Source organism: Vigna umbellata, chromosome 10 (assembly GCF_029865625.1).
Source record: "Vigna umbellata cultivar VRB3 chromosome 10, Vumbellata_1.0, whole genome shotgun sequence".
Lineage (NCBI taxonomy): Eukaryota > Viridiplantae > Streptophyta > Magnoliopsida > Fabales > Fabaceae > Vigna > Vigna umbellata.
Window position 1 is genome coordinate 5,410,819 of NC_142174.1, and position 12,461 is coordinate 5,423,279.

At 38.8% G+C, this 12,461-nt stretch overlaps 1 pseudogene; it reads right to left on the reverse strand.

The window, feature by feature from the left end:
- Window positions 1–224: 224 nt before the first annotated feature.
- Window positions 225–12,461, reverse strand: part of LOC148191730 (uncharacterized) — a 35,614-nt pseudogene continuing 23,377 nt past the window's right edge.

The following is a 12,461-nucleotide window of genomic DNA, read 5'->3' on the forward strand; positions in this document are numbered from 1 at the left end:
CCATTGCCTCCAACACCCATCATCTTCATTCACTCATTTTTTCCTAGCCCCTGCCCACTGTAACCATAAAAACCTCAACCTTTGACCCCTCTCACCCGTAACCACCTCAACTCAACGCCTTCATCATCTATCATACACTTCTCACACTACCCACCTGCATTCACTAGGAACCATCAAAAACCACCAAAAACAGAGACCATCATACTCGCACTAGCCATCACGATTCATCCTTCATTTTTGCCAACGTATTCTTCAAACCATAGACGAACCCTGATTCCATCTTCACCTAATTGCAACCTTCATCCAACAGAATCACAAATAATTCAACAGTAAAAAAAAGGGAACAGTGAGAAGCACGGTGAGTTTGGTTGTTTCCGGTAACGCTTCAGTCATGTCAGAGGAGGAGGCATCGGATTAGCGGAGCTAACGACAACCAGTGGAGCTCCAAGAGGTAAGTAGACTTGCTCACTCGTATAGTCATAAGTCTTGGATGTATTACGCTTCATACTGGATGTTGTTCCATTGATAATGCATTGTTGTGTGAATGTCCGTGTTTCTCCATCATCATCCAATGTATAATTACATGTTGTCTTCGATCTGAAACCTCCGATATCGTCCGCCACTCACTAACCTCCCCTTCCATTCATTCTCTGTTTCACCACCCCAGCCTCATCCTACCCTTAACCATCTTCACCCATTTCCCTACTCCAACCTTTGTCTCCCTCCCTCGCAAGCTTCCATCAACCCCTTTGATTCTCCACTTCTCTGATCGTGTTTCTCTCCTCCAAGCAAATCCATTTCTCAACTTCACTCATCATTTTCTCATGACCCAATCAATACTCAGAGCAGGACAAACTCTTCATTCACGATTCATAGTCATACGCACACAAACACATTCCAATGCATAATGAAGCTATAGAAATCCATTTTCGGTCTCTCCTTTTCAAAGACATGGAGCAGCACGAGCTCTGATTTTCCACAGTCTTCAACGTTTCTGTTCCTCAACCAATTCCATGCAAAATCAGATTTGAACCAGGACGGAGAGGGAGGAAAGTGACACTGGTGGCGCCGGTGAAGAAGCGCGCTCCAGCTAGAGGCGACGGTGGCCGGCTCTGGCAGAGGCGGCGGCAGGAGGTGCCCAAGGTGGAAAAGCCTCAACCCTAGGCTAGTGCGAGAGAGAAGGGGAGAGAACGCCGTGGTTCCGGTGGTTCTTGGGGTCGCCGCCGACGCCGAGACGGGTGGAAGGTGGTGGCGCGGTGGCTGGTTGGAAGAAGTAGTGGCGCAGGTGTTCAAGGGAGGCAATCCCAGCCCTAGGCTAGTCCGATCAGAGAAAGGGACCCTGGGTTTCTCATGTGCTGATTGTGAATGAGAATGGGAAGGCAGAACCCCTAAGGGAATTCTAGGTTAGAAACTACCCCGGTGGGCCGGGCCCATAAATAAACGCACGTTTTTAGGCCTTTTTTCGAACGTTCGTCATCTACCCCCTCTCCGAACATCCGTCTGACCACTTCTTGGACAGACCGTTTGGGTGACCATCTCCCCAACGAACGCTCGTCAACAACGAGCGCTCGTCTTTCAGCCTCGTTTCCCAGCGTCCGTTCGCCAATTCCCCAACGAACGCTCGTCCCCCAACGAGCGTTCGTCATTCAGCCCGTTTCCCAGCGTCCGTTCGCCAATTCCCCAACGAACGCTCGTCACCAACGAGCGCTCGTCATTCAGCCCGTTTCGCAGCGTCCGTTCGCCATTCCCGAACGAACACTCGTCCCCAACGAACGCTCGTTCACAACGAGCGCTCGTCATTCAGCCCATTTCCCAGCATCCGTTCGTCATCGCCCAACGAACGCTCGTCCCAACGAGCGCTCGTCATTCAGCCCCTTTCCCAGCGTCCGTTCGTCATTTCCACCAACGAGCGCTCGTCATCCACTCTCCTGTTCTAAATGTCCGCTCGTTCTCTCCACCAACGAACGCTCGTCATCCAGGCTCCTTTTCTCAACGTACGTTCGTCAACTTCCACCAACGAGCGCTCGTCATCCACTCTCCTGTTCTAAACGTCCGCTCGTTATCTCCACCAACGAACGCTCGTCATCCAGGCTCCTTTTCTCAACGTACGTTCGTCAACTCTCCCCAACGAGCGCTCGTGATTCTGAATCCTTTCCCAACGTACGTTCTACCTCTACCACGGACTGCACGGTCGCCTGCGACGGAACGTTCGACACCCCTTTTCTCGGACCCCTTATTATTTGCTTTGTTTTTATTTACTTATTTGTTTTTTTATTTTTATTTTATCCTATTTTATTTATTTATTTTATTTTATTTCTTATTTAGTTTTATTGTCTTATTTTATTTTATTTTGTTCTAGATATCTACTTATCCTAAAATATATATATTTAATAATGCAATATTTATAATTTAAATAAAAGAATTTACAAAAATATGTTATAAAAGGTTAAGCACATGTGTGATCGCACGCATCGTCCTTGTGCTAAAACCTTTTCTTCTTCTTTTCTAAAATTATAACAAAAATATTTTAAAAGGTTTAGGCACATGTGTGATCGCACGCATCGTCCTTGTGCTAAAACCTTTTCTTCTTCTTTTCTAAAATTACTAAAAATATATTTAAAAGGTTTAGGCACATGTGTGATCGCAAGCATCGTCCTTGTGCTAAAATCTTTTCTTCTTCTTTTCTAAAATTACAAAAATATATTTTAAAGGTTTAGGCACATGTGTGATCGCACGCCTCGTCCTTGTGCTAAAACCTTTTCTTCTTCTTTTCTAAAATTACAAAAAATATATTTTAAAGGTTTAAGCACATGTGTGATCGCACGCATCGTCCTTGTGCTAAAAACCTTTTCCCTTTCTTAAGTAAAATTACAAAAATATGTTTTAAAAGGTTAAGCACATGTGTGATCGCACGCATCGTCCTTGTGCTAAAAACCTTTTCTCTTTCTAAAAAAAAAAACAAAATACAAAAAAAGTATAAAATCTTCAAAAAACCCAAAAACATCAACAATTTTAAACAACAAACCAGAACTACGTGACCCTTGATTCTCCATCGAAAGTGGAGATACGTAGGAGCAAGGCTAGCCCTTGTCAGGTTCACTTTCCCAAAAATCCAAATTTATCCGTAATCATTTTCTCAAACAAATCTTTCAATCATTTTCTCAAACAAATCTTTCAATCAATTTCTCAAACAAATCTCTCAAACATTTTCAAAAAGAACTACGTAACCCTGATTTCTCATTTTTGAATGAGAATACGTAGGAGCAAGGTCAATCCTTGTCGGGCCCAAAAAACTAAAAAAATATGTTTTGTTTATTTATAACTTTATTTTAGGGGATAGTTAAACATTTTGAAAACCACATCATATTCGTGCATTTAGTTAAAGGTACTGCCTTAGGGCAGGCGTTGTGGGGTGCTAACACCTTCCCCACGCGTAACCGACTCCCGAACCCAATCTTTGGTTTTCGTGGACCGTGCTTTATCGTTTTATGGTTTTTCCGTAGTTTTCCATAATAAACTATGGTGGCGACTCCAAAATCTCTTTTGTAATCCCGTTTCCTTTTTTGGATCGTCGTCCCGTCGCGATTCCGGTTGCGACAACCGAGCTCCTCTCTTTTATTGACACTTTTGAGCTTAATGAGAATTTGAATTTCTGACCATCAGAAATAATTCTCTCTTGAAAGTCACATGCTAGAGAGTCCAAAGACTCCCTCTAGCCACCTTCCTTGCACACTGCCTCCATTTTCATTTTTCTTGAATTCCACCATGCTCCACCTTATTTCTCTCACTTCCACGACACTGCTTTCATACGCGTCATCCATTCCTTCATTGACACATCCTTGCGCACGCATCAACATTCACATTGCCTCATCATTTTTCTCTCTTGCGCATTCCAGAGCACTTCATTTTCTCATATCAGAGAGCCTCACTCTCATTTCTCTCCATTTCAGTTTCTCGCGTCTCCACACTCCAAATCAGGTTATCTTCTTCACAGATCTACATTTTCTCCCACCACTTCTTCCTTGTTTCATCCATTTTCGTTCACAGTACATCATCTTCACCGAACAGTGCTTCGTTCTATGGCCTCCCCTAGGTTTTCCTTCTTCTTTCATCATTTTCTCTGATTTTAGTCGATTAAAATCACTCTAGATTCGTTCCAAACCTTTTCCACCGTTCAATCTTCATTTTGAACCGATTAATCAGTTCATATTGGGTTTTCTTCCATGTCTAGGGTTTCTATCGAGTTTAACCCTATGTTTCTTGTTCTTCTTCGAGTATTTTTTCATTTTCTGCTGCGTTCATCTCTAGAGAGGCTTCGAAGGAGCTCGCGACACGCTCATTCGTTATCTCCTTGGAGGCTCGTCCATCAAGTGGTATCAGAGCTAGGTTTCGTCCACGTCCACGCGTCAAAGGTAAGTATCATGTTTCTGTTTCCTTCGTTGTTTGAGTTTTGTTTTCTTGATTCACGTCTCTGTTTTTGTTTCAGTTTGATTCTATCTTGATTCTGAGTTGTTCTTCCATTTCCGCGTTGTTTCGATTAATATCACGTTATCTGTTTCGAGTTTTATTATGTTCTTGCGTTGTTTCGCCTCTCTGTTGCGTTTTCTTCATTTACGTGTTGTTCATCATTTTCCCTTCAATGTCTTGATTTGTTTTTCTGATTTAAGTTGTTGTAAATCTTGTTTGTGTTTCGTGTTTTGATTCTCTTCATATCTGTTTAGGTTTCCAAGTTGTGTGTCCTGTGCTTGAGTCATTATTTTTGAGTCTTATTATCATTTTAATTCGGTGCAAGTTTTTTTTTGTTTGAGTCATTTTATTTGAGCATCATATTTTGTCTTATCTATAGTCATGTTAATTTGGTTATTTGTCTTTTAATTCAGTTGTAATATGTTCTTAAGGTTTTTGTTGCATGTTAGCTATTTGATCAACATCAGCACACCATATGAGCAATGACAAATTCATTAAGAGCTCGGGTGCTTAGTGTTTGACATGAGATGCAGCTTTGCATTGGTTCACAACACTTATTTGGTGCCTAATCTGTTTTTGGTTATTTTGTGCACTTGATTGAGAATTTGGCATTGAGATGCATCTGATTGATTGAGCCAGTACCATGTGCATACCATATAAACAATGAATTGCTTTGGCAAAGCTTGGTTGCACTGAGAAAACTCCAATAAAGTCTCATTTGCAGTTGGCCGATCTGCATTGCTTTGCTTGAGTCTAGTTATTTTTTGTTTCAAATCTGGTTTAGCACATAGATCATTGCTAAACATCTTTCATTGTTGATTTAGTGTCTTGTTCAAGTTTGAGTTGTTGTTTTTGGTTCAATTTAAGTGTTCAAAGGTCATTTGATTCATTAAGTCAAAATTTGAGTGGAAGAGTTGCTTAATTTGAGTAATTTGGGGCTGACTAAGTCAAATGTTGAGATAATGTGTTTTTGCATCCAGTTGCTTTACAAACAAGTTTGTTTTAGATATTTGAAACTGATGATGCAAAGAAACCATGAGTTAATAGCTGCCCTAAGCCTTTTCATTCTTTAAACCACCAAACTTTTGGCATTTTTCATTCACAAGTTGCTAGTTGTTTGCCTTTTCTGAAATTTGTGGAATTGGTGCATTTGAAATTGAGTTGTCATTGCAGCAAAAGCTTGGTCATTCTGTTTACATGTAAAACAATTCAAAAGAAACATTTATATAGTTCTAAAAAGCGGACAGACCAGTGCAATTGACTTTTATGAAAGCTGATGCATTTGAAAAGCCTTTTCTCTTAGGCATTTTATGGAACAATTTCAACCAATTCTGAACTGAATTTGAATTTGGTGCAAATGCAACTTGTTTGGGTTTTTTTATTGCTTTTAACATCTACTCTAGAACTAATCTTAGGATCCTGTTTGAGTGCTCACATTACTCATTACCTTGTTTCTTATTTGTCTTGATTGACTTTCCTGGTTTTGTCTCAATGCATGTGCATTCTATTATGCTATTTTTAATTTGAAGCTTTTAATTGCTTTATTCATCTGATCTAGAGTTGTCTTAAGCAATAGATCTGCTGTGTTGTGATTATTTTGTGGCTGTCCTGCTTTGTTCTGCATATCACTTTGCCTTAGCCTAGCCATTCTTGTTTGAGAAGCTGTTATACTTTGGTTTCTGGAATTTGAAGGAAGGTTTGTGTGCTTGGTAGCATCTTAGGTGGTGGTGGTCTGAAAGACTCTCAAGCCTTGAACTGCCAAGGGAGAATCTCCCTTCCAAACCTTTTCATTTATGTGCTTTAAATTTCAAAAGAGAAGCCTGAGTGTTGTGAGTTTTGTAAGGCTGACTTGGCCTAATTCCTTGGCAATTTGAAATAGAGAATTTTATTGTTCATCTAACTGTGTTGCTGACTGTTAATTATGCAGGAAAACGAGTTTGAGTGATCAAACTAGAGCAACTGTGATTGTACTCATTTTAATCTGCACTTGCATTCATTTTTAACCTTAATTTGTTTGCTGAATCACTGCTACTTTACCTGTTTTGATTGCATTTTGAACTTCTTCATTTCTGCATCAACACTGTTTTAACGGCCAATTTCTGCATTACATCATGTTAATCTTTCTCCATTGATTTGATTAGCTTGGAATGATCGTTTAATCAGTTTGGTTTCAGCCTTGAATTACACCCATTTGCATCTGGTTTAATATCCATGTTTATGTGTATTTTGCTGGAATTGGTGTAATTTTGGTGTGTAGATTTGAACTGAATCAGTGCAGGGAGAAAGTGTAGAATAGGTGTGTTGTTGTGTGCAGAGTTGATAAATATTTGGAGTAGAGAATTTTAAGTAGTAGCAAAATCTCAGTAGAGTTTAGAGCAAGCTAGACAACCATTTAATTAAGGGAGTTGTTTAACTTTGTTACCTCTGGATTGCTTAACTGTTTCTGTCTTAGCTGGAAATTAATAGCATTGTTGGATTGCATGATCTGCTGAATTGGTGTGAATTATCTGTGCAGAGTTGCTTTCATTGGAATTCAATTTGTGTACGAGTTTAACTGAGCAGCAACAAAATTTCACTAGAAAGATTGGAAAGCTTGTGTAGCCAAGAGAAAGGGAAGTTCTTACTACCCTATATCTTTTTGTGCAATATGCTTAACTAAGGGTTTTTAAGTGACATAAACTTTGTGCAATTGATTGTAGGATGAGATTGGCAAGGAGATTCAAGAGAATTGATTCCAGCAACAACAAAGTTGAGCAACAAAGCTGAATGAAGTGGACCAGGACCATAGCAGCTTAGCATAGTTGTTTTCTTTTGTAATTGTTTTCTTCAAATTGTTTATAATAGGCTTGTGTTAGCCTACTGTTAGCTTTAGCTTGTTTTGTAAAAGGGCCTTTTATAAAGTCCAATTGCCTTGGAAGAGTCCTTAGTGCTCTTTCAAACTCTTGGCAACTTTACTTGCTTTAATTTTAGCATAGCTAGACATGTGAGTGTGTCTTGTTAGACAAAGCAACAAGCCTCACCATAAGAGTAGACTTTAATATTGATTTGCTTTGTGTTTTACGTTTAGGGGTGATTTAGGCTAAAAGGGATTAAACTCTAAGCCTTTTCACATTAGAGTCCGAAGAGTCTAGTCTTTTAGTGTTTAATTGTTTGTGATTGTTTGAGTTGTGTACTTTGTTTGTAAAGGTGATTTTAGTTTAAGGGGTAATTAGTTAGTAGCCTAAGACATTTCTGGCAAGGCAAGACTTGGTACTTAAGCAGCTCTTTAGCTCACCTCTCTTACCTGGGACTTGTCTAAGTGAAAGTTTTGAACCCTTTAGATTAAGAAACCTTTTAAAAACAAAGATGTCTTCTTATAGTTCATATAGGTCTTCTAGGTTAGATAAAGTTGATGAAATGTTTAAACAAGCTAGGAATCTTCCATCCTTTGGTAAAGACATAGGTGCATTAACATACCTAGCTTGGGAAAAAGAAATTGATAAAAATAAATCCTTGGTTTTATGAAGAGAGTGAATATTATGTTCTTAGTATATATCTCTCTAAGTTAGAAGTGCATGCAAGAGAGTGGTGGAATGAAAGACAATATCATGTTAGGAAAGGTAGAAAGTCCTCCATACGTGATTGGCGTGATTTAAAAGCTTGCATGAGAAGAAAGTTTGTGCCTTCAAGCATTAAAAGAAACCAAGAACTAATTAGGGATTGCATTGATGATGGAAAATTATTTCTTAAGCGTTTAAATGATCATGGGTTTCTTCGTAGAGAATTAGAATTTGGGGCAAGATTAAAGAGATCAAGGATAAGAAAAGAGAAAGAGAGATTGAGAGAAAAGAAAAGGAAGAAAGGAAAGAAGAGAAGAGAGAGAGAGAAGAAATAAAGAAAAGAGAAGAGAGAAAAAGAGAGGAATTAAGAAGAGAAGAAGAGAGAAGAAGAAGAGAAGAAAAAAAGGAAGAAAGAGAAGAAGATAAAAGAATAGAAGAAGAGAGAAAAGAAGAAGAAAAGAGAGAAAGGCAAGAAAGAGAGAAGAAAGAAAAGGAGAAATTGTTACTGATGACAAATCCTATTCTTTTAAAGACCATGGAACCTAAAAGGGAAGGTTTCCAAATCTTTACTTCTTTTCCAATAATTGAATATTTTTCAATTTTTAACTTTTCTTTCAAACAAATTGTCATTTCATATTCCATGCAAACCTTTTCAAAATATGGCAATTCATATCTTGAGTTATTCTTATATTTAAGGAAAGAAATAACTCAAGACAAAAGTGAATTTGGACTTCTAAAATTTACAAAGACTACAAAACAAAATATTAGAAGTCCTTATTTCCTTGTTTTTATAGAAAAGTTCTTTCTTCGATTGATATTAATTGAAAATATATTTGATGTTTATTGCAGATTTGTGTTTGATCCAGGAGGAAGAAAAAGTGAATATAAAAGAATAAGGCCACTCCAAGATGGTCATGCTCCCAAAGATTGTGTGGAGCTTCTTCATAAGGCGATTGCCAGATTTGAGGACAAATCTTTTTTTTAAGAGAGGGTATGATGGAATCCTGTTTGACGTAGTCCTCCTTTTGTATTTTTTTTACCTTTCATAGCTTAGCTCTTAAGGAGCATGGGTTACTATAAATACCCAGCTCCTCTCTTGTATTTACACTTTTGAGCTTAATGAGAATTTGAATTTCTGACCATCAGAAATAATTCTCTCTTGAAAGTCACATGCTAGAGAGTTCAAAGACTCCCTCTAGCCACCTTCCTTGCACACTGCCTCCATTTTCATTTTCCTTGAATTCCACCGTGCTCCACCTTATTTCTCTCACTTCCACGACGCTGCTTTCATACGCGTCAGCCATTCCTTCATTTTGAACTGATTAATCGGTTCATATTGGGTTTTCTTCCATTTCTAGGGTTTCTATCGAGTTTAACTGATGGAGAACCATCTAAGCTTAACATAGGACCTTTAACAAGAGCCATGTCCAAGAGAATCCAAGAGGAAGAGGGAGCACTCACTACCTTACTCTTATGGAGTATTACTTACTAAGTTCTCTTTCTCTTTGCTAAATACTTTTACATTGCTTTTGTAGAATATTAATAAAAGGGAGGAACCATGTCTATGCAAATTAAAAGGGCTGCCACGTAAGAAAAGCAAAGAAGCACAAATGGATGGTGCCCACGGCTTTTGCATTACGTTCAACACCAAAGACAACAACTCCATCTTCTTCAATTGCTTTGCTGAGTTGGCAATTATAGCTTGCTGCCCAAGCTTCCTCTATCTGTTTTACAGCATGTGCACATTTAAAATAACTTGCACAATACGTTTTAGAAGCTCTCCTTCTTCTATAAATAGAGAGCTTCATCACTTGTAAATGTAACTTGATTTGTAGTAAAGAAATGCTGCCAATTTTCAACTTTCACTCTCAAGTTCAACCTTGTGCTTTGTTATCTAGCACCTCCTCTAGCTTCTTTCCCCTTTGCAAAGCTTGCTGAGCTAGAATTCTACCAAACACAACCACTCAAACACCTCCAGCATATTATCAAACACCTTCCGTGCATCCAGAAATTCCACTGCATTCTCTCAATCCGCTGCCACTTCTCTGAGTTTTGGAGCTTCTTCTGCATATCCTGGAGTAGCTTCCATCATTTGGTATCAAGAGCCAGCACGTCCATGCTGTGCTTCAACGAGCTAAGTTGCTCTTTTCTTCATTTTTTTTTTCTGTCATGTGCTGTCAACTCTGTCACTGTTTTATCAATTTTTTTTTTAATTCTGTTTGGCTTAATTCGTACTTGAGCTTGCTATTTGTGTTCATTCAGTTGTTCCTTAGAGTTTCGTCATCATTTTAATCGGTGCACTTTGTTTGTTTGAGTTCAAATCCAGCTTTATTCATCTTTTCCAGTTTTGTCTCAGTCATGTGCCTTATGTGCAGTGTTGTTTCTGTTTCAAATGTTTGATTATGTTCTAGCTTTCAATTTTCATTTTCACACTGTGTATTAGATGCACGTTTAGCAATGAATCAATCCACAAAGGCAAAGAGACAATGTCTAGCTTGGATTATATGAGCTAAAGCATCCAACATTTGCGTCAATTTTCACAAAATTCTGCATAATCTTTTCAAATCTGGTATCTGTACTTTAATCTGTTTCAGACCAGATTTCTTGCTTCTAAAGCTTTGTGCAAGTTTCCTTGGTGTTGTTAAGCATTGCTACAAGTGTACAAACTCATATTAAACTCAGAAAAGCAAAATGTGTGGTTGAGTTCATAAAATCTAGTTTCAAATTCTGCATCAGAATTCATTTCTACATTGATTTGGTGCATACTGTTTCTGCCAGTTTTGTTGTATCTAAAACTTGAGACAAGTTTCTTTTATGATTTTAAGCATGTTTCAAGTGATAGTAACTCCAATCAATCACATATTTGCAAAATGAGTTGTTGAGTTGTTTCAAAATTCACTAAACAATGCTGTCACAGTTTTTGATCAGATTTTGCACCGTGCTTGCTGTCTTTGTGTGGTTTTAGGTCACTTTAAATCTTCTAGCTGATTGTACCGCAGTCAAATTTTATTGCATATTAAATAATGCAGTATAGACTAGGAAGTGACTCCTAAGTCGTCTCTCAAGGACCAAATTGGGTTCAGTCTCAGATCAACACGTAGTGGGGGGGGGGGGGTTTGAAAATGTTTTTGGTTGCGGATAAATTGAAAAGCATCGAAATAAAATTCAAGCCAAATAATCACCTCATTGATCACTTTTCCAGAACCAGCACGCGTAGAACTAGACATAACCAAGCATCTTGCATATGTTTCCTTTATCTTCTTTTAGTAAAATTGTGCAAAGAAAGACCAAAGTGCAGCTTACACTTTTCGGCCGTGTATTGCTTCCAAAACGCACCAAGTGTTTTTCTCCTATCAATCAACCACTTGCCTCCATTTAATTCTCCCAAACTGAGACAACACACCACTCCTTCGTGCTTCCCAAACAAAACCTCTTAATTGAATTACTTCTCAAATTAAATCATTTCTTTATTTCTCAACAATTGGAAAAGCCAATAACTTTTCTTCCAGCAGCCGTGGCACTTCAACTAAGAAAGAATTTAAATAGAAACAAGCTAGCTACACTTCACGTGACCACACTACATTCTTTAAATAAAGATTTCACAATTCTCATCCAAAAAGAAGATGCTCCCTTCTACTCCAAACCAATTGCCGAGAAACTCTCTGGAAGAAGGGGTAAGAACCGTGCAGAATTCAAAAACCAAGACCCCTCTTCCTTCTTCCTTTCAAAACCGTGACACCTAATACCATCTAGTTTCCACCTTCATTACTTTTTAAATCCATCACGACATGTGTCACACTTCTAGAGAAACGTTTTCTGAATTTTCAATACAATGATTTACTCTTCAATGACCACTCACTGCCACCGTTCAACACTTCATCATTTTAGCAAAACCGAACAAACTTATCCCTCCTATTGAAGCTAAACTCCATTCTCTGTTGCATGCCGTGCTCATCAAAACTCAACCAGAACTCTTCTTTAATCAGCCTTCCAGCAGCTTGCACCGTGCACACCACTCTCTTCTAGCTCAACAACGTGCCCGTGATAGCTGCTGCCCATTCTCCATTCAACACCGCTTTAAACTTCAAAATGAAATCAGCTCCTCCTCTCCATTCTAGCATCAGCGTGGACTGCTTCTGCTCTCCAATACGTTGCCTTGCTGGACCGAAAGCTTCTAAAAGAATTCACCTAATGCTCTACTGCTGGACCGTGCACACCATTCATTCCAGCCCTTCTCTTTTCTCCAACTCAACAACGTGAATGTTGTACCGACCGTGTGCTTCCTTCAAAGTTTCCAACCATCACCGTGCAGCTACTGGAATCAGCGCCTCTCTTTTTGAAAAGTGAATACTAAAAAAAAACGTTCCAGCCCCTCCCCAAGTTAAATCATCATTTCTCCAAGCTAAGAAAAATAACGTGCATAGTGTAGCAGAATAAAACAAGGGCACAACATTT